At 39.5% G+C, this 22,899-nt stretch overlaps 1 protein-coding gene and 1 pseudogene across 1 annotated transcript in view; one reads left to right on the plus strand and one right to left on the minus strand.

Annotated features, from left to right (window-relative positions):
• Positions 1–22,899, minus strand: part of LAMC1 (laminin subunit gamma 1) — a 128,402-nt gene that overhangs the window by 66,099 nt on the left and 39,404 nt on the right. The gene's annotated exons all lie outside the window — the stretch shown is intronic.
• On the plus strand, positions 10,645–15,346 carry LOC104845991 (homeobox protein NANOG-like; annotated as a pseudogene).

Genomic DNA, 22,899 nt, shown 5'->3' on the forward strand with positions numbered 1-22,899 from the left:
CTGTCTCACAATGTTTTTTGGACATGAAGATAATGTGTTCTGGAAACCTGTGTTGATGCCTTAAAAGTGCCTTTAGTAGTTGTAGATGCCAAAAATGTGGGTAAAGAATTTGAAAAAAAAAAATATTCCAGAGTATGTAAGAATATAGAAAAAAATCCTGATTTTCATACATGTAATTTTAAATATGTAAATTAATAAATTAAATATTTTAAAGAGACATCTGATTATTTCATCTGTATCCCTAAAATTTTTAAAATTCAAGTTGGCAAAACAGTTTTTAAAAATTTTCTAAAAGGGAAAATGGGAAATAGCCTAATACTTGGGGTTGTCTTTTACATATAATCATATGATAAATTTCATGTTATAACCCAAAAGAAATAAGATGTTTGTCCAAAGATGATTCAGTGTGACAATTAGCCAATATATAGCTGACCAATACCCATACCAGAGCTCCCATCTTAGAAGATACTAGCACAAGTCAGCTAGCACGTGGGTGACAGGCAGCCACACTCCACATATGGTTCTTACTGTTCCCAAACAGTAGCCATAACCAGTTGGAAGGACACCCTCCTTGAGAATCTTCCACGTCCTACTCCCACTTTATTCCTACTTTACAAAAGGAAAATAAATTTTAAAGGCACTAGAGAAAGAAACAGGCTAGTATGGAATGTACCTTCATTGGTAACAGAAAAGTGTAAAGAAGAAAAAAAAATTTTTTTCTCTTCTTTATATGCCTTGTGTCAATTCAAAAAGTGATTCGTCTTTGCTTCCTCCAGGTCTTCCCCACCTGAACAAGTCATTATGAAGGCCAAAAATGCTGGAGGAGTCAGCAGCACCGAGAGCAGGAAAATAAACATCTAACCAACTTAGAATGAGCTGTTATCTAAGGCCAGAGAGCTCTTACTCCACTGTATCACAACAGTGCAAAGGCGATAACCTTCCCGTCACGGCTCAAGCTGGGAGAGCTCTGACCCTGAGGAGGGATGTCTGAAGTCACCGTTCTCATTTCAGTAGGATTGGGCACTGGGTTTTTTTTTGATGGTGGCCGTACCGTTGGCACTGATCCTAATTAAGTCATCTTCAGAAGCTCAGTCACATGTCTGAAATGCTACAGATATCTCATCATCAATACTAACACAATGAAAGAGCTCAGTGCTATAATCACTTTAACAATGTGACTCCACTTCCAACAACGATTCTAAAATGGAACACAGTTCCTGGATTAGCTGTAGTAACGCAGAGAAGAGAAAACTGCTGGCAAGTGCTTGCCCTTCAAGTCTCCTTTCTTAGGTGTAGCTGCACAGACACAGGGTCACACAGACACACACACACTACTCATCACATACTACAGTTAACTCTTTCTACCCTGACCCCTCAAACTGCACAATCCCTCGCCAAAATGATACCCCCCTACCAAGAAGTCATCGAAAACACATGAAGCACACCAATCTCTTTAAGATTAAAAAGCATTACTAAATTTCACTTAAAAGACTTGTTTCAGAAGCCAAAGGAACTCTGTAATAGCCTTTCAAAGGCAGTTTTCATTCAAAAGTATTAAAACCTGAGAACATTATACTGTCAAAAAATTGTCCTAAGGCCAACTTTAAAGTCCAAATAAGCACAGCTAAGGATTGTGTTGGAAAAAAAAAAAATTAAAATAAAACCCTACTCACAGTCTTACCGCATAAAATTCTCTATTTAACTTAGTATTAAAAACACTATCATCAGACTACAATGGTTGAGATTTAACATACTAACTACGAAGTCTGGAAAAAAAATTTGGAGGAAACAAACCTCTGATCACCAGGTCTGATTTAACCCACTGACCATGAGGTGCAGTTGAGGGGGTCTAATCAGTGGTCCTGAGCCCCAAGGCTGCAGTCTCAGAGGAGATAAGGGAGAGCCTTAGCTTCCTGAGGAAGGGCCAGGGCAAAGTCGTGGGGGTGGGGAAAGAGGAAGCTGAGCCTTTTTGGACTCCAGCTGTACTCTCCCATCCCATTCCTGGTCCTTCATGAGCTGCAGCTGAAACCAGGGTCCACAATTTCAAATTTTGCTCATGTATATTTAATCACTCTTCAATGTAGTACTCTCTGGAAATGGAAAATCAAAGATGGTGGACACAGTCTAGAAACTATATCTTGCTATAGGGCCTACAGGGCTTCCAAGGAACAGCTGGTGGATTCGTAGTGCTGACCTTTTGGTTACCAGCCAAACTCTTAACCAAGACCAAATTACAGTTCAAAAAGTTGCTCAGGAAGCAGAGAATTGGAGCAAATGGGAGTCGAACATTCTTAGGCAAGAGTTCTATCAAATTATGGCAAACTGCCCTTCTCTACTCTGCTCTAGAGATAGTTCTCTCTAAAAATAATCAGACTAGTTGTCTAAAATTAGACCACTCTCTCTCTCCTAGAGAGTGAAATACAGATTAAAATTCTTATTCTTCATTTCTTCTTTTTCAATATTTTATATTGAAAAGCTTGTTATTGCAATTTCTTGCATTAATTATATGTCATGATCCACTTAATCTCACAAATGTTGCCTTTAAACCACAACATAAGAATGAGTTTAAATTATTTCACCTTTTTTTTTTTTTTATTGTAGGTTTAGGATTCTTTTTTTTTTTTATCTCGTTAACTGGAAACCCTGGTGGCGTAGTGGTTAAGTGCTACGGCTGCTAACCAAGGGGTCAGCAGTTCAAATCCACCAGGCACTGCTTGGAAACTCTATGGAGCAGTTCTACTCTGTCCTGTAGGGTCGCTATGAGTCGTAATCGACTCCAAGGCACTGGGTTTGGTCTTTTGGTTTTATCTCATTAACTAGGCTTTTTGCCTTAAGTACATTTTTAAAAGTAATTAACATTCCAATGTGATACACACCTTCTCAGTTAACATCTTATTTCCAGGTACAGAAGTTCAAAGGATCCATAACCAGTCAAGAATACCAAATATGATAACGTTCCTATTACGAATAATCTTTCTCAACCAATACCTTTCATAATTGTAATACATACCTAAGATACCAAGGATAAATTACACTAAAACACACACACACACACACACACACACACAAGCAAACAAAAACCAAAACACAACTCTTTACGGTTAAGGAAAATATCATGCCAGAGTTGAAGAAATTTAAGACAGAGTTTCACTGCCCCAAACAAACTCTTAACAGAAAAAGGGAGAAAACTGGTAACTAAGAGCTAGCCAAAAGAAGCAAAGAATATTGAGAATAAACTTGGCAGAACAGAGAAGGTCCCGGAGAAGACATTCTTGCAGACAGTCAGCATCGTCCACTACCATTTGTCTCCCTTGTTCAAAACCACTCAACGGGATTTTCTCTTAGATCACCACGTAAAAAAAAAAATGCTATAGAATTATTCCTCCAGGTACTTCAAAGAAATTCCCACTTCCCCCAAGACTTGCAGCAAGTGAGTGTACTTTTCAAAAAAAAAAAAAAAAAACAGAGAGCGAGAGAGAAATAGAGGGGTAATTTGGGTTTCAGAATGTTTTCATTTTGTAAAAACCTTTCTTTTCTTCTCTCTAAATTAAAGACAAAAGCAATCCGCTGCTCTCCAACATACCTCTTACCTACACCAGTGACCAGAATGAACTCCTGAAGCACCACCTTGGCCTTTCAGGTTACTTCAAGAGACTGTAATGAACGCGTCAGTCATCGGGCAACAACAGAAATCAACAGAACTTTCGTCAAATCGTTGGGCATGAAGTTTAAATATTTTTCTGTGTCTAAATATTTAGAGGAGCTACAGTGGTGGCCAGTGATGGAATTCTCGCCTTCTGTGTAGGAGACCTGGGTTCGATTCCCAGCCAGTGTACCTCATCTGCAGCCATCACCTGTCTGTCACTGAAGGATTGCATCTTGCTTGGATGTTGAACACATTTCAGCAGAGCTTCCAGACAAAGACAGACTAGGAAGAAAGGCTTGGAGATCTATTTCCATAAACGTTGTGGGTCACAATGCTCTGTTCACATTGTGCAAGGGTCATCATGATTCGGGACCAGTTGCATGGCAGCTAAGAACAAGAACAAATATTTAGGGAAAGTTATTAGATGGCAGAGGGGGCATACTGGGTATCTAAGAAAAAAAGCATTTTTAAATTTTTCACATGTGTGCAAATATTTCAAATACCAAGTGATTTTTGGTCAAAAATGTTATTAAAGCTTTAATAACTGGTGGTCAAACCTACAATTAGTGAATACAGTCACATGATGAATTATCAACTGAGATGGCAGAAAAGCAAGAAGAAAAAGTAGCGAGCTGCTATCGTTGTAATGTGGTATTAGATGAAGTATGGTCTGGGGACACTCTCTTCCGAAAGGTCTACAATGGGTCCTGAAATACTGATATGTGAAGACTTATATCCCACCATCACTGGACAAGAGAAGAGAGAGGTTAACTTTCCTGCCTAACCCACCCTACACATCAACTTGGGTAAGAATCAACACAACTATCTCCAGCCTTTCCCAAGTTGACGGACAACGATGGCAAAAGATGATAAACGAATGTTGGTGTTCGATTTGCCCCCCACTCACAGTGACCCATGCACAACAAGATCGAACCACCATGATCCATAGGGTTTTCATTGGCTGATTTTAAGTAACAGATTGCCAGGCCCTTCTTCCTAGTCTGTTTTAGTCTGGAAGCTCCACTGAAGCCATCATAGCAACATGCACGCATCCACTGACAGGTGGTGGCTGTGCTGAGGTGCACTGGCCAGGAGCCAAACCTAAGTCTTTTCATGGAAGGTAAGAATTTTACCACTGAACCACCATTGTCCCCAAACAAATGAATAGAGTGATAGAAAGCCTTAGTGAAGCAAAGGACTTTCTCCTCATGTTTTGTAATTCTCATCAAAAAATTCTATGACAGTACTCATTTGTTCTTTACTGCTAATTATAAAAAAAAAAAAAAGGCAAAAGTTAGTCAAAATTTCCTTCTTTTCTACTCAGGGATAAGGGCAAATGAAAGAGTGCTTAAGGCTTTAACATGAAGTGAGCCTAACAACCACCAAAAGGCCTGGAAAGCACACAGCCTTTCAAACAGTGAATGGATTCCTCGTTTTCGTCCTTCTTTACCACTGTGGAGGCATATTTATAGCTTCACCGTTGAAAAGCAATTGCTAAGGAAAGAAATTAAAGTTCTCGCTTTAGTCATAGCTATAAGGTCCGGAAAAATGACAGAATGAGGTTTTACGATATATTGCTTATGACTGCTGCAGAAACATTTATAGAAACTGGCCAGACAGCACCATGTCGAATCCACTGATTTCATACGTCCCAGTGTGCCTGCAGATTAAGAAACTGTTCCTGTACTATCTCTTGCCCTTCCTCTCTCCACACAGGAGGCAGCTGAAAGCCACAAACCCAAACAGTTCAGGCACCCAGAATGTGGGGATTTGTTTTAAAGGAAGTAAGTTTTAAAAACTCTCCCAAGATCTAAGAAAGTTCTTCTCCACTCAATTCTTGTAGCTATTCATTCCAATCACTGTTCTATACAAATTCACATCATACCTGAAATGCATTATCTCTGGAAATTGCAAATTCCCTACCTCTGGGGAAAGTACAGGTAGGAGATGGAAAGGCCAGATCATTGATATCCAAAATAAGTACACCAAATGATCTATTGGAATGTGTAGGAAGAAAATATCAGAAATTCTATTTAGTTTTGTTCATGCTTCTAAAATTTCTATTGCCTGTGGTTGTAACATACATATTAGGATAGCACATATTTGTATTATTTACAAGTAAGTCAATATACATATATTACAGATGTATGCCCAGAAATATCTGACTACTAACCCAGAAACCCAGTGCCATCGAATTTAGTGTGCTTAATCCTAAAAGTTTAGCGACTACAGGGCCAGAGCCACTTAAAGCCCCTGATTATGAACGGACTCAAACATCAGATAGAACTCTGCGATAATATGAGAGTTCCCTTCCTAACTAACTTAACATTCTTTCATTCTTGCTCAAATGTACTTATTTTGGAAAATGTTTTCCATTAGACAAGAAAAGTATAAGCAGTGGACAAATCTGTTTTAGCACAATTCTTTTAGACTTAAGAGGGACAGAGGTTATGCTTGAATTTGGCAAGAAATAAGTTTTCTTTTTAAAACTAAATGAAATAAAGGCTAATCTGTCTATCCAAGGCAGTTAAATGGAAGAGGTTTCAGTTACTAGGTGAAGTTTCACCTTTCATTCTTGCAGCACTGAACAGAGAATTTTCCAATTTTTTCTCATTAGTTCCAACAAGATTGTGGGGATTAAAAGCATAAAGTTACCAGGCCAGAATGAGAAGCTTTTTCTAACTCATAAAGTGTCAAGATCCTCTGCAACAGAGTAGAGGGAAAAGGCGTTCTATATCCAGCTCTTCCCTGAAAATGCACTTAGCCTCCTTAGCTTCTGTAAAACATGGAGCTCAACATTATTGTACAATTATGTTCATACAGAAAACATCCTCTCTTCTCCAGGTCTCTTTGGACTGAAGTCTTCTACAACCTGACAGTTCCAGCTTTAGACCAGGAACCTGTAAAGAATGGGGGAATGCTTGGCTGCTAGCCAAAAGGTCGGTGGTTGGAACCCACTAGCAGCTTCAGTGAAGAAAGATGGGGCAGTCTGCTTCCGTAAGGATTACACCCTTGGAAACCCTGCAGGGCAGTTCTCCTCTGCCCTAGAGGGTGGCTGTGAGTCAGAATCAACTGGAGGGCAGTAGGCTTTGGTTTTGGGGTAAGTTGCCTTATTGTTTTGTTTTCTATTAATGATCCAAGGGTGAACCACACACTGTATGGTGAACTTTTATAATGTACTTTTTAGACAAACAGCATCTGTTTTACACATGCAAATACCGTTTTTAGACTGAATACTCAAACTTTTCTAAATTGAGTAGAGTTTAGGAGTATAAGAGCATAAGAACCAAACCAAAAACCAAACCCAACGCCGTCAAGTTGATTCTGATTCATAGCGACCCTGTAGGACAGAGAAGAACAGCCCCATAGAGTTTCCAACGAGCGCCTGGTGGATTTGAACTGCTGACCTTTTGGTTAGCAGCCATAGCACTTAACCACTAGGCCAGCAGAGTTATTCATCACTTTTCTTTATAAAAAGTAAGGTGTCACAGATTGAATATAGTCAACCAAAAAAATGCATTTATCAGCTTGGTTAGGCCATGATTCCCAGTGATGTGTGGTTGTCCTCCATTTTGTGATTTTAATTTTATGTTGAGAAGATTAGGGTTGGATTGTAACACCACCCTTACTCAGGTCACCTCCCTGATCCAAGGTAAAGAGAGCTTCCCTGGGGTGTGGCCTGTACCACCTTTTATCCCTGAAGAGATAAAAGGAAAAGGAAGCAAGCAGAGAGTGGGGATCTTGTACCCCCAAGAAAGCAGCACCAGGAGCAAAGGGCATCCTCTGGACCTGGGGTCCCTGCACCTGGGAAGCTCTTCGGAAGCTCCTGGGAAAATTAAAGACAAAGACCTTCCTCCAGAGACAACAAAGAGAGAAAGGCTTCCACTGGGGCTGACACCTTGAATTTGGACTTTCAGCCTACTTTACTCTGAGGAAATAAATTCCTCTTTGTTAAAGCCATCCACTTGTGGTATTACTGTTATAGCAGCACTAGATGACCAAGACATACTATATGTACAGCCTGCAAGTCTATAAAATATACACATGACTATTACTTTGTATCCAACTCAATTTCAAACTTAATTCCAATTAAATCTCTTTACGACTCTTCCAGAGAATAGAATACTTTCCAACTCATTTTATGAAGCTAGTATAACTTTTACACCACATCAGATAAGGGAAGGATGAATGAGGAAAATTACAGGCCAATTATCACTTGTGATTATAGATGGAAAAAGTCCTGGAAATTCAGTCTAGCAACGTAATTTTTTAGTTGTAGAATTACGTGGTTGTTTTCTAATCTGCCATTTTTTTCATGGTTTCCAATGCCCTGATGAAATCTTCAAACTTGTCTTTTTTTTTTAATTTGAGAATACTGAACATAAATATTTTATAAACTATGTCTAATAATTTCAGTATTGGAAATTTGCGTCTATTATTTTGCTGGTTTTCTCTTATTGTATCTTGTTTTCTTATATGCCTGATTGACTATGTGCTGGACGTTATATGAAAAAAAACAAATACACGTATATATGAATAATTTGAGGCCCAGACAGAATGTTCAATTATTATGCCAGACATCTGAGAGTGACACCAAACTGGCTCCACCTTAATCTACGTTCAAGGCTGAGGGCTCCCGGATTATCCAGGTGATACGAAGCTGGCTCCAAGTCTGTTTGCAGGATGGTGTACAGGTAGTCCCCGACTTATGATGTATTCAAGTTACAATGAACCACACTTAAGACCGTCTGGCTTTTTTTCTTTTTTTTTACATTTTATCATTAGCAATGTGTACTACATAAAATGTTGCAGCACATATTTGCTGATGTTATTCTCAGGTGTTCACTTGCAGATGTTCAAAGATCAGATTTATAAAGATACTGATAATAAAAGGCAATAATAATGAAAACTAAAAAAAAAAAAAGAGGAATTCAAGTTACGTCAGAACTGACTTAAGAGAGGAGTCTGTCATCAGAAGAGAGGCCCCTTGTAAGTCAGGGACTACCTGTACCTACACTTCCCTTTACAGGGTCGCTATGAGTCGGAATCGACTTGACGGCACTGGGTTTAGTTTTTTGGTTTTACTTAGAAGGGAAACCCTGGTGGCGTAGTGGTTAAGTGCTACAGCTGTTAACCAAAAGGTCGGCAGTTTGAATCCGCCAGGCGCTCCTTGGAAGCTCTACGGGGCAGTTCTACTCTGTCCTATAGGGTCTCTATGAGTCAGAATCGACTCAATGGCAGTGGGTTTGGTTTTGGTTTTTGGTTACCTAGAAGACGAAAGCCATTTAAGGTCTCAACTGAAAGGTTTGGGAAAGCTATGAGACTCCCTACCTTTGAAAGGCCCTCAACTTTGATTCTAAGGCTACCAAAATCTTTGTTTTGTAGTTACTGTTAATAGCTCCAGGCTTACCTCCGTGGTTCCTCCCTTTTCCTAGGATTTTACCCAGAAACTCCTTTTAGTTCTTCAAGATGGTTTTTGTAATCTCATAAAAACTGTTCTAAGTACCTGGTTGAACACTGCCAAAGGCAGAAGTCATCTCTAGTAATGTTAAAAATTAGTAACTTTTAAATATTTCTAAAAATCAAAAATAATACATCTAAGTTGGGCTTATTCCAGGAATGCCAGGTTGGTTCGACAATTTTTAAAGCACATTTATGTAATTAAGGCAAAGAAAAATACCCAGAAAAAAAATAATAATTTGATTAAATTCAATATTCTTTCATGATAAAAATTTTAACAAACTAAAAACGATAAACAGTATTGACCAGAAAATAAAAAGACAAAACAAGTCGTTAACAAAAACATAATCAATAACAAGGAAAATTCCCTTGTGAAACAATGATGCCTCACTCTTTGATATTATAATTTAGACTCTAGCCAGCACAATAATGTAAGAAAAAGAAGTCAAAAGTATAAGGATTAGAGAAAACATTTTTAGTTAGTAAACAACCTAAAAGATACTCAGCCTTTTTACCAGGGAAATAAAAAATAAAAGTACAGTGAGATACCATTTTACACCCACCTGATCGGTAAAAATTAAAAGATTCATCAACGTAATGTATTATCAAAGATATAAATCAATAGTGAGCTTATTTCTAGTGTCCACTGTGTTTTATATATAAATGTAGTATCACTTCAGCACTGTTAATACCAGTTTATATATGCTACAGATTAGACAGATTTTGGAGGCTGACTTATATTTAGTAATTTTTATGGAAAAAAAACCTCTACAAAGCAAATCACAGTTTCATATTTGGGAGCATAACCAACTCATGCAAAAGTTGAGGACTGGCTCCTAGATATCTGATTCATATAAAATGAGGTAAATTGCCTCTGTATTCCTTCATCACATGGTCAAAGAACATCTTCTGTCCTATAGGGTCGCTACAAGTCAGAATTGACTCGACGGCACTCGGTATTTAAATTAAAAAAAAAAAAGGTTATCATATATATTTGATTCATAGTTTGACTTAAGGAAGTGTACTTCAGGCAACAGCAAAATGAGAGTAAGAGGAAGGACACTGAAGATCACAGGGGAATTTAAAAGGTAAAACTTCAGTTTTAATGCTACTTAAACTCCTTGCAATAATGCTACCATGACATTTAGCTGACTCTGCCCTCTAACCTGCACTACCTAAAAGACATTCATTCCCCACACCTGAGTAATGTGGGAAAATTCTTACACCATTCCCAGCTTCTTTGGAAATGACCACAGGCACAAAGGAGGGTCTCTGAAGAAGGAATGTTGTTGTTAGCTGCCTCCAAGTTGGCCCTGACTCTAGGCAACGCCATGCACAATGGAACTAAATACTGCCTGGTCCTGCTCCATCTTCATGATCAGTTATAATTCGGACTGTTGTCATCTATAGGGTTTACAATGGCTCATTTTCCAAAGTAGATTGCCAGGCCTTTCTTCCTGGTCTGTTTTAGTCAGGAAGCTCTGTTCAGCATCATAGCAACACATAAGCTCCCAGTGACAGGCAGATGGTATCTACACATGAGGTGTGCTGGCCAGGAATCAAACCGGAGTCTTCCGGGTAGAAGGTGAGAATTCTACCATTGAACCACCAAAGCCTCATGCAGAAGGAATACAGTGTGTAAAAAACCAGTGGAACGAGGAAATCCTTAGCTGTTAACTCAGGACCTAAAATGAAGCAGATTATACACAACAGTCAGCCAGGGCCTCTGGAGTACAAGAAACTGCAAGAGGTGTCTGCCGACCCTGCAAGGACCACTTGAATTAAATGTTCCTAAGACTTTTTAAGACTCACAGTCTTTCGACTGTGTTGTAGCCAAGATTTCATCTACACTCAAAACTCACCCCAGTCACGTTTCCACAAAAAGCACCTCCACATAGCAGACTTAAAACAGTTTAGAAATTCAAACTTTATCCACATGCTACCTGTTCTTAGCTCTCAACTAAACAAAAAATCACATCCATTGCCATCGAGTAGATTACACCTCATAGCGACCCTAGAGGACAGCACAGAACTACCTCATAGAGTTTCCAAGGAGCGCCTGGTGGATTTGCACTGCTGACCTTTTGGTTAGCAGCGTAGCTCTTAACGACTATGCCACCAGGGTTTCCAAACTGAAGTCCCTTTAATTCTCAAGAGGTATTTTTTAAATCTTTTAAAAAACATACAAATTCCCTATATTCACCCAGACATCTGTGCCATGTGTAGGATGAATAAGCTTCTGCTCCAAATACAGGGTCTACACCTCATGCGCCTCAAACAGCAACCGCCAAGGTTGTCAGCTACATCTTCCTAGTGTCCAGATGAAAACAAATACAGGCTGTCCTATCATTATCTGGATACAGTTTCAATTTTCAAGTCAGGAGTAACAGCTACAGAGCACAGTGTGAAGTGTTTTCCTCACCCACGTGTAGACAAAACAGCTGTACACACTCATTGCGAGTTACTCATTATCTCCCTTCCTGCATCAATCCCCAGTTCCCTAACTAGACAACACACACACATACGCACATGCACACACATACAGACGCACCAACTTTCAAATTTAGAGGCTTGAGAGACGTTTCCTGGACCAGCCTTTCGTGGGACAAAAAAAAAAAAAAAAACAGCTTCCTGACATAAAAACATGATTTCCTAAACAGCAATCTTTAAAAAAGTACTGTTACTTTGTATAGCAACACAGCAGGTGGCAGGCTATGATGAAACAGGAAATGAGAACAAGTGTCTCCCACACAAACTTGCAGACCACCACAATACATCAGCACACAATCCCACATTTGTATCATCCGATCAGCCAACCTCTGTAGGATTTCTCTTCACCTCACCCCTACTCACTGCTCAATTACCCTTCCCACCTGTCCAGCAATTCTTTACATATTAACAGGAGAAATCTACCAAGAGTAGCATTACTGTGGGGTAACTGAGAACTCCCAATTAACACTTTGGGCGGGGGGAATGAAACCAGTTGCCATCGAGTTGCTTTTGACTTATGGCGACCCCACATGTTTCAGAGTAGAAGTGCATGTAGAGTTTTCAATGGCTGTGTGCTTTCAGAAGTAAATTGCCTGGACTTTCTTCCAGGGAACCTCTGCGTGGATTCAAACACCAACCTTTCTATTAGTAGCCAAGCCCTTAACTATTTGGGCCACCCAGAGACTCCTGATTTTTAGAAACACCCCAGCAAATTCAAGTAAGAAAAAAAAAATCCCTAAATTAAAAGCTTATCTTCTTAAAGAAAATAGTATCAATGTATCCCTTTTCCTGTAACCACCCCCAGAGAGTACAGTTTTCCTAATTACCAACTAGATACAGCATTTATTAGTTATAAAAAAGTCTAATAGGAACTTTCAACTCACCACCCCAGAGATCAAAGGGACCAAATAAATACAAATGGTGGTATCCTCATGAGATCATGACCCAGACCACAAAGAATGAAAGCACAGACGCTGCCGTCACCCAGAGCAGGAAGCATCCCAGAAACATCTGGGCATCCACAGGGCACCCCAGGCATCCAAGCTCTCTAACAGATCAGAGTAACACTAAGAGCCAGAATAACAGAACCCCACAGAGGCACTTCTTAGTTCTGGACCCCCAGCTGACACACAGGTCCCTGTTCCTTTCTAAGGTGGAGAAGGGTCCTCAAATCTAACTACCTCATTTGCAGCCAAAGAAATAGGTCCAGAGATTAAATAATTTGCTAAGAGTATAACTAATGAATAACAGGTTGAACTTTACGACTAGGTATATGCCTCATAAAGGGGCTATGGACAGATGATTTATTAGGCAATAAAATGACCCAAGTTTTAGAAAATACAAATCTGGTTATTTCATTCCCCTGTTCAGAATCTTGAAATAATTTCCTAAAGCACTCTGGGAAAAAGAGAGAAAGACAGAAGAAAAACTCCTGAACATATGGCATAAAAGATTTTCACCACGAAGTCGAAATACTTACCTAATCCTACACATGCCCTACAATCCAGCACACTCATTCATCTATGCATTCATTCAATCATTCTTGGAGTAATTATTTATGAAGAGTCTATCAGGTACCGGGCACTGTGCCATCCCAAACTATTAAAATTACTCAGCTGAGACACTCTTTTGGGGCTCAGTGCCTTTGCTCATGCTACTCGGTCTACTTGGAATGCCCTCCCTGTCACTTTCTACATCTAATTCAATGATGATCCTCTGCTGGTAGCTGCCTGGGGAAGCATTCTGAAGACAAGGTTAATTTCCCCAGGAAGCAGCACCAAGGCTGATCCATGGTGTCAGTGGGAGAACTCCATTCTCTGCTCTAACTCAGAGTAGCTGATGTGCCTCCTACTGTTCTCCTGTATACAACTACGATCTACCAGACAGCTGTCTGGGTTGTCTACCCGCATTATATTTCTCTCAATCACTTTCACCTTTAGAAGGAAGCTTTTTCTGACACATCTGACTCCCCATCGCACATATATATACACACACACACACACCTGCTGAGTTCTATCTCCCTTTTTGTACTCTTGTATAATCCTGTACATACTCCCATCATAGGTGATAATCAGCACACTATATTGCATAGTTTTATTTTTATGCTATACCTCTTCCAAGCTTTCAATTCAACATACATTCCCCTCCCTCCGCAAATTCCACTGAAGCAAAAGAAGAAATAAAAGAATATACACCTCCAACCAGACTGCCATCTCCTCAAAGGCCATGGCTGACTTTTACCTTTCCCAAATCTCCCATTGCCCAAACACAGGAGGGCCTTAAACTCTGTTCTTTGATAATTAGGTTTTCTAGATCTTGATGAATAGCTATCCAACTGTCATACTTTGAACATGCTTTAGTACATTTGTAATGAAAAACCGTATTTATTGTTGTCTGACACATACAAGGCTGTTTTGAAAATCTGGCAAGAAAGACAAGCTTAAAATGCCAGTATATAGGGGGGCCTAAAGTCCTGGCAATGAGCCTAAAACCGCTCCCCCAGTTCTTCAGAAGTTGCTGTTATATGCAATACAGTAGGCACAGTACAGTGTGTAATGTGAACCCCCCAAAAAAAACCAAACCCAGTGCTGTCGAGTCATTCCAACTCATAGCAACCCTACAGGACAGGGTAGAACTGCCCCAGAGAGTTTCCAAGGAGCGCCTGGCAGATTCAAACTGCTGACCCTTCGGTTACCGGCCGTAGCACTTAACCACTACGCCACCAGGGTTTCCTGTGATGTTAAAGCACATAATAAATTTTAAAATACATAAACTAGACATCTTGTTTGATTGGGCTGGTCTTTTCCTGTTGCTGTTGAGGCAATTCCCTTTATCCCAGCCTTTTAACACTTTTCTATCTGAAGATCTTCATATTTTCCACTCAGCCTTTAAGTCTGACTTGGCCTTTCTCACAGTCTAGGTCTTTGATTTTTGTTTTGTTTTGTTTTCCTTCTACTGCAGAACATGAGTGTGGATCTAGCTACCCCCAAAGCCTGCCCGAAGCATGCGATTCTAAGGACTCTTCACCAATATCTACAATTTTCGGGGCTGAAGAAAATTGCACATCCTTGTAAATGTCATCTGTTGAGGCACTCTACTCAGAGGCTGTCTCTCCTCTTCCTTCACGGATCTGCTTATTCAGGATAGCCCTGATTCTCCCAAGTCCCAAGGTAAAACTGCCCCCTTCTGTAGAGAAGAGCACAGGGAAGAAGGAAGGTAAGGGCCAGGGCAAGAAATAGAAGGCCAGAACCGTTCTCTCAGACCCAGCTGGGCATACTCAAAGACAGATTTCAGAAACAGAAATACCTGAGCCTCTAGCAGATGCAGGAACTTTCTGAAGTCCCGAACCTTAGCTACAAACGGGTTAAGATCTGATTCCAGAACCAGGGAGTGAACTGTAAGAGGTGGCAGAAAAACACCAGTCATCAAAGAATAGCAATAGTGTGACTCAGGTCTCAGCACCTACCGAATACCTGGACCTCTACCCTTCCTATCGCCAGTGATGCCTTCCTTCTGGAAACCTTCCAATGTGCAGCAACCAGACCTGGAACAGCTTGGCTTGGAGCAACCAGACCTAGAACAATCAGTCTTGGAACAATCATTCCTGGAACTGCCAGGCTTGGTTGCTACCAAGCCTGGAACAACCAGGCCTGGAACAATCAATTGCAGAACTGTAGAGAGCAACTCCTGCTGTCCCAGGTCCAGTTCCAGCAAAATCCTGCCAGTGGCCTACAGGCCTCACAAACATAGATTTATTCCTAAATTACTCCATGAACATATAACCTGAAGATGTGTGAAGACAGGTACGTAATTCAATACCAATCTAGGCAGAGGCTGTATTACTTCCCTTCTTGAAGGACTCCTTGTTTTAGAGCTATAAGTCTCTGCCTTGATATCCTGGTTTTCACTGTGCCTATTGTATAGGTTGGGACAGAGGGATATGATTGGCATTTATTCAAAGAGGTTTCAATTAATAGCGTCCTGACAGATTACATTGGTTGCTCTGGACAACATGATAAAATATGTCTCTGGCTATTTTCTGGGTTATAGATAACTAGATATCATACTATCTTGGATATCTTTAGGATCTAGCCTCAAGCATAGGAACTAAAAGTACAAAGATGTGATGAAGGATTAATTGTATTTTACAGGATTGGGAGGCTTTACTTACTAAACAACTTAAGGTGAAGGGTTAAGCCATAAGGAGCTTCATTGATTTGCTCCACCATTCTGCTCTGTTTTACTATAACTCCTACTTGCGCATTATTTGAATATTTGTAGAAAGGTGTTTTGTATTTTGTTGCATTATGGTAATAATAGTATTATGGCTGGTTGATTTATAAAATATTAGTATAAATAAATGCAATAATATCCATTAAAAAACATACAAACTAGGTAGAGTTCAACTATGATTTTTTAAATTTTAAAAAAAAGTAACAAAACAAAAAACTTACTACCAGGCCATTCCCAGCTGGACAATGAAGATGAAAGATGGAAGAAGAACTGACGCCTTTGAATTGTGGTGCTGGTGAAGATTATTGAATATATCATGGACTGCCAGGTGAATGAACAATCTGACTTGGAAGAAGTACAACCAGAACATTCCTTAGAAGCAAGGATGGCGAGACTACGTCTCACAATCTTTGGACATGTCATCAGGAGGGATCAGTCCCTGGGGAAGGACATCATGCTTGGTAAGGTAGACGGTCTGAGAAACAGTGGGAGACCCTCAATGAGATGGATTGACACTGTGGCTGCAACAATGAGCTCAAGCATAGCAACAACTGTGAGGATGGCGCAGAAACAGACAGCGTTTTGTTCTGTTGTGCACAGGGTCGCTATGGCCGGGACCGACTTAACAGCACTTAACAACAACAAAGCCATTCCCTATTAAAACCCTCTAAAATGGGACTATTACTGATGTTTCCCTTTGGCTCAGGGTAAAATTACTGTTCCTAAAGCTTAATCAGTAATTAATAGAGTTTCCAATAATTTGGTTTATCAAAATTTTTAAGTATGACCCACCACCTTGTTATCATTTCAAATACCCTAAGACTACAAGGTTAACTCCCAGAATCATGGAGAGTTATTCTTGGAAAGGACCTTATTTGGAGGTTTAAGGAAAGACCTAAAAAGGTTAAGAGCTCAAGATCACACCACCCTTAAGCGACAAAGCAGAGATTTAATCCTTGTCCAACACTCCCTAAGCATGCCAAAATCAAGCCTACCCAAGTTTCTATTACCGAAATCCACAGACTGTGCTATAAATTTTGACTAGCACCTTCAACAAGCATCATCAAAGTAGAAAAAGCATAATATTCAGTTCATTATTTCCCATTCAAACATCTTCAGTCACTATAAATGGAAACCCTGGTGGCGTAGCGGTTAAGTGCTACAGCTGCTACCCAAAGGGTCGGCAGTTCAAATCTGCCAGGCGCTCCTTGGAAGCTCTATGGGGCAGTTCTACTCTGTCCTACAGGGTCACTATGAGTCAGAATCGACTCAACGGCACTGGGTTTGGTTTGTTTTTTTTACAGCACAATAAAAAATACATGTGCAAAGTACTTATCTTAGTTAAGCAAAAAAAAAAAAAAAAAACTATAAGAGATCAAAGTGACAACAGCAACTCATAAAATTAGATAGGAACCTTAGGAGGCAGTGAGTTTATGTTGATGGGGAGGAACAACTCAGAAAAGGAGGGTGAGAATGGTTGCACAACTTGAAAAATGTAATCAATGTCAATGAATGATACACGTAGAAACTGCTGAAGTGGTGTATGTTTTGCTGTGTATATTCTCAACAAAATAAATAAAATTTAACTTAAAAAAGACCCAATTCTGCAATAATATTTAAAGCTTATTCACTTTGCTACATGATACCTTAAGACAGATTTAAAGTTTCAGTCTTACTGTCTGACAATAAAAATTTAAATACTGTGTCATTCAAAGTAAATTATCGGATCACAGAATAAACTATATGAAAGGCAAACATTATCAAAGAGAAAAATCTTAATAATCTTTTAATTATTGACACTGTCAGGTATGATGGATGAGCAAGCTATTACAGAAATAAAATCAATAGCATTATACTATAATGTCACCCAGGAAAGATTTCAAACAAGAGCATCCATTGCCCTTGAGTTCAGTCAATGCCTGGAATTAGCTAAACTCATCATGACAATTCAATTTGATGAGACAGGCTTGTCTCTCTCCATCTTGCTTCTCCCCCTCCCCTGCTTTTTAAATTATTTATCGTGGTTTAAGTGAAAGCTTGCGAATCAAGTCAGTCTCTCATACAGAAAGTTATTTACATGTAAAAAAAAAAAAAAATTTTTTTTTTTTTTTTTTTATGTACTCCTACCTGCTCTCTCCCTAATGAGGCAGCACATTCCTCCGCTCCACCCTGTATTCTCCGTGTCCATTCAACCAACTCCTGCCTGCCTCTTCCTTCTCATCTCGCTTCCAGACAGGAGTTGCCCACATAGTCTCATGTGTCTGCTTAAGCCAAGAAGTTCACTCCTCACCAGTATCATTACCTATCTTATAGTCTGGTCCAATCCCTGTCTGGAGAGTTGGCTTCAGGAATGGTTCCAGTCTTGAGCTTCCAAAGGGTCCAGGGACCATGACCTCCAGGGTCCCTCCAGTCTCAGTCAGACCATTAAGCCTGGTCTTTTTTACGAGAATTTGAGATCTGCATCCCACAGTTGTCCTGCTCCATCAGCGCTTGTTTTTGCTAAAATGTGTCTGCATAAAAAAATGTTAGGAAGATCTACAAGAAATGACACATGCCGTACTGCCTAAAACAATGACTGGAAAAGTCACAGGAATAGTATGGTTCCTGCAAAAGCAGCTGCTGAAATGTAAAATAGTAGTCAATAATAAGCATTAGATGTCTGCATCTCCCAAAGAGTGACGGATAATGCTGTACAACCTGTCCATTTCACTAAGACATCTTTGAAGTGCTCATATTTCAGACTATCTACACCCATATACAGCAGTTCCAATTTTTTTTCACGCCAAAGTTTGCTATTTGCTCTGGGACAATGTGCTGGTTTGACTATTTCTAATGAGATTTTTAAAAATCACTTTTTGACTGAATAATTCCATTAATTAAATCTCTGAAATAAAACACGGATGCATTAACTTGCCTATCCCTGCAAACAAGCTCTGATCTTAATATACCAAGGACTGCAAAAAAGTACCAGTTTGGACTCAACATGTAAAGTAAAATGAAATTGACTATCCTGAGACTTCAAGTGAAAAGCTGACAGGCTTTTGATTTCTTTTAAGTAACTGTAAGGTTTCTATGAGTCGGAACTGACTCAATGGCACAAAACAACAACAACATGAACATCTTAAAATGGTACAAGATACATTCAAAAACTGTTTTCTGCCAAACAATGAACTTGAATGTGGAGCTCATTCACTAACTTCCTGCTCGCCCCCCCGCCAAATCAACTTGACAAGTAATATATATGTCACTAAATAGAGTTAGTAATTCAATTTTATAACAAAATTTCCTACTTCTTCTCTTTCGAGTTTTCTGGCTCAATTTAAACCCTGCCTTGAAATTTTTTTTTTTTTGAAATTGCAAGAAGAGCTAGTTAAAAAGCTGTTAGAATTTTCTTATCCATATGACTTTGAACTCTTTTTTATTTTGCAAACAATATACATGTATGTGTTATCAGCTAAGCTGATAGAAAACTGAAACATAACTTGCAACCTCAAATTTAGTGTACCAAATAAAATACACATATATACTCGCACATTACTCTTACCTGTTTTATGTATTGGGAGTTTAATTTCATTGGATAAAGGGTTCTGTTACCAAGGAAGTTTGAGAGCTGCTATATCCAAACAGACAGGTTCTACGGGCAGAGTCAAGTGACACCATGTTCAGAAAGATCTAAGCTTTCTTCTCTGCAACTTTCCAATAACGCTTGTTAAGACAAATTGATTAATTGCCCAAAGCCTTAATTTCTTTCATGAAGTAGATTATTAATATTTGCCAGGTGTTGTCCAGGTTATATTTTCAATATAAATAATGTCTCTGAAGCACTTAGTACCAAGGACTGGGACAGTGTAGGCACTCATATTAGTCCTTCCTGTCTTACATGGCCTTAAAATTAAATGAAAATCAGGTATACTAATATATCAGCTAGGAGTCCTGCAAGCACAGCAGTTAAGAGTTTGGCTGCTAACCAACAGGTCTGCAGTTTGAATCCACTGGCCACACCTTGGAAACCCTACAGGGCAGTTCTACTCTGTCCTATAAGGGTCACTATGAGTCAGAATCAACTCAACGGCAACGCGTCTGGTTTTTTTTAACATATCAATTAGATCACTAACGTTTTAATATAGAAGTTCACAGAGCAAAACTGATTTTAACTGCATATCTCAGTGGTACTAATTACATTCCCAAAGTTTTACAACCATCACCACTACCACCTATGTCCAAAACTTTTTCTTGACCGCATTAAGCAATAACTCCCTATTTTTCCATCCTCCCAGCCCCTGGTAACCCCTATTCTACTTTCTATCTCTAAGTAAAATCAATTTTTTCATTAGAATTCCTTTTGATATTTTTTAATCCAAGAAAAAAGATTTTATAGGAGTATCTCAAAGGAATATAAAACTTAAAAGATACAGGCACTAAAAAGAAAAAAAAAAGATATAGATGCTGTTTTCCAATAAACACTGTCAACAACAACCATAACAAAACGTCAGGAAGCCATGCTATAATAAGTAGACTATAGGAACATCTTGTAAATGCCAAAGAGAACTGAAAAATTATTTCCCAAGTTTCCTTCTGGGCCCACAGCCCAGCAGAGATGAGCCTGAACCAAAAAAAAAAAAAAAAAAAACCATCTAAAGACGAGAGCTTTTGATAGAAAGAACTTCTGTTCTGCTTTAAAAAATCATAGTAGAAAGTTCAAGATTTAGGTGGAGTTCTTAGACTCTAATACCAAAAGTACTCAAATAGAATGGACTTTACTTTGGAGAAACAAACTTGGTAAACCAAAGGATGAAAAATCAAAAAGTGAACCAGTTTGCCAGAGTTTTGTGGTTTGTTGTTTAGGCAGCTCTCCTCTTGCCTTTCTTATTGACACTACCCTAATACCAGCCCCATCTGGATTGCTGCAGTAACTTAAACTAGTATCTCAGGATCCAAATTTTTCCTCACTCCAAACCATCCAGTCACTAGACTAATTTTCCTGAAACTCTATCATGTTACTACATCACTTCTCTGACAAAAAACTAAAATGGTTCCCTTTTATAACACACCTCAATTCTTCCGCTCATATTCAAAGCCTTCCACGAAGTGATCCTATCTTCCTTTCTCTATTTTACACAGGCCTACTTCTCAACACAAATCCTTCTTTCCAGTTAAAATGCCTCATTCTTTTCATCAAAATAATGCCAGTTTTGCATCCTTGTTTTTGCTTGTGCTGTTATAGCAACGTAAGATGTCCTTCACGTGTTTTTCACTCATCCATCCATCCATCCGTTCAAACAAGCATTAACTGAGCACCTACTATGCGTCTGGCACCAATCTAGTGTTAGGGATACAAGGATGACTAAGACCTAGTCCTTGTCTTCATAGAAGTTAACGATAATTTAACGCGTCAGACATGTAAACAAATCGTTAGAGAACACAGTTTAAGTGCTCTAATACTGTGCATAGGGTACCACAGAAACACAACTGAAGCAGTGATTCACCATAAACGAAGGGAAGAGGTGAGGAGAGCATGGTCCAAGAGTCTTCAAAGAAGACATGGGGTTTGGACTCGGTCTTGAAGGATGAATAATAAGTGTGGGGGATAGGGTTAAGGGACAATTGCTATAACATGAAAATGCATACCATGTTCCAGGGACTGCAAGAGACTCAGCAAGACTGGAGTACAGGAAGTAAAGCTGGAAAGGCACAATCATGTAGGCGTGAACTTGTAGACACACAGTAAGGAAACTTGGGTGATTTTTAACCCAACAGTGACTTGATCAGGTGTGAAGTTTTAAAGGCTTGCTCGGAAGAACTCTCAATATCAACAGAGTTCGCACCTCCTTCCTTGCACTACCAGAACAATAACAGCTGCCATTATGGTGCACTTGCTATGTTCCAGGCACTGTACTAGACATTTCATACATGTCATCTCATTCAATTCATACATCTCTAAGATAAAAGAACTTCAGGTCAGAAAAATCAAATATCTTGACAAAATATAGAATAGGTGGCCCAGTGGTAAAGAGCTTGGCTGCTAACCAAAAGATGAGCAGTTCGAATCCACCAACCACTTCTTGGAAACCTTATGGGGCAGTCCTACTCTGTCCTATAGGGTCACTATGAGTGGGAATTGACTCGACAGTAACAGGTTTGGTTTGGTTGGTATAAGTGGTAGATGGCATTCAACCCTAACTGTGGATCCTGTGGTCTCCTTCCATTTCCATCACCATCGAGTCAATTCCAACTCACAGCAACCCTACAGGACAGAGCAGAACTGCCCAACAGAGTTTCCAAGGCTATAATCTTTATGGAAGCAGACTGCCACATCCTTCTCCCATTGGTGGGTTCAAACCGCAACCTTTCAGTTAGCAGCAGAGTGATTAACCACTGCGCCACCAGGGCTCCTTTTCTTTCCATTAAACTATACATAATTCTACCCTGAATGGTACTTTTCTTATTCTCTCACTGCTCCACATCTGTGTGTCTTCTATCTAACCTACCTTGTAAATTGTTTACCAGGGCTTTCACAAATTAGTTGTTGACCCTGGACAAGTCACTCACTCTTGCTCCAAGTTTCCTTAACTAAAATGAAGAATTAGACCAGCTAGTTTCTCAGATCACTTCCATTATCTCCCATTACACACTTTGGGCCAATACAAACCACAAATCTTGGCATATAACAGGGTAAGTGGGCCAATGTGATTTCTGGGATCCCCTGGCCCACCATAATCGAACCTATTAACAGTCCATCCATCAACACTGATTCAGAACATCTCTCAAACCAGGAAGCAGAGCTGGAGTTAACAAAATCATCAGCAATGATGATCTCAGTGGGCTCTTGATCCCTGAGTATGTCTCTTACTCTGCCAACACTGCCTCCTGTAAGCATGGATGCTGTGCTTGTGAAGACTTGAACTGGAAGACGATTCACCACCAGGGGATTCTAAGAAAATACACAAGATAATACAAGAAACACAATGGAAGCAACTACCTATGTTCAACGTCCAGTGAACCGAGACACTAACAAAAACAGATCTTGTCATATTAGCATTTATCATTCAAGAAAATCTTTTGTGAGAATT

This window comes from Loxodonta africana, chromosome 25 (genome assembly GCF_030014295.1).
Source record: "Loxodonta africana isolate mLoxAfr1 chromosome 25, mLoxAfr1.hap2, whole genome shotgun sequence".
NCBI lineage: Eukaryota > Metazoa > Chordata > Mammalia > Proboscidea > Elephantidae > Loxodonta > Loxodonta africana.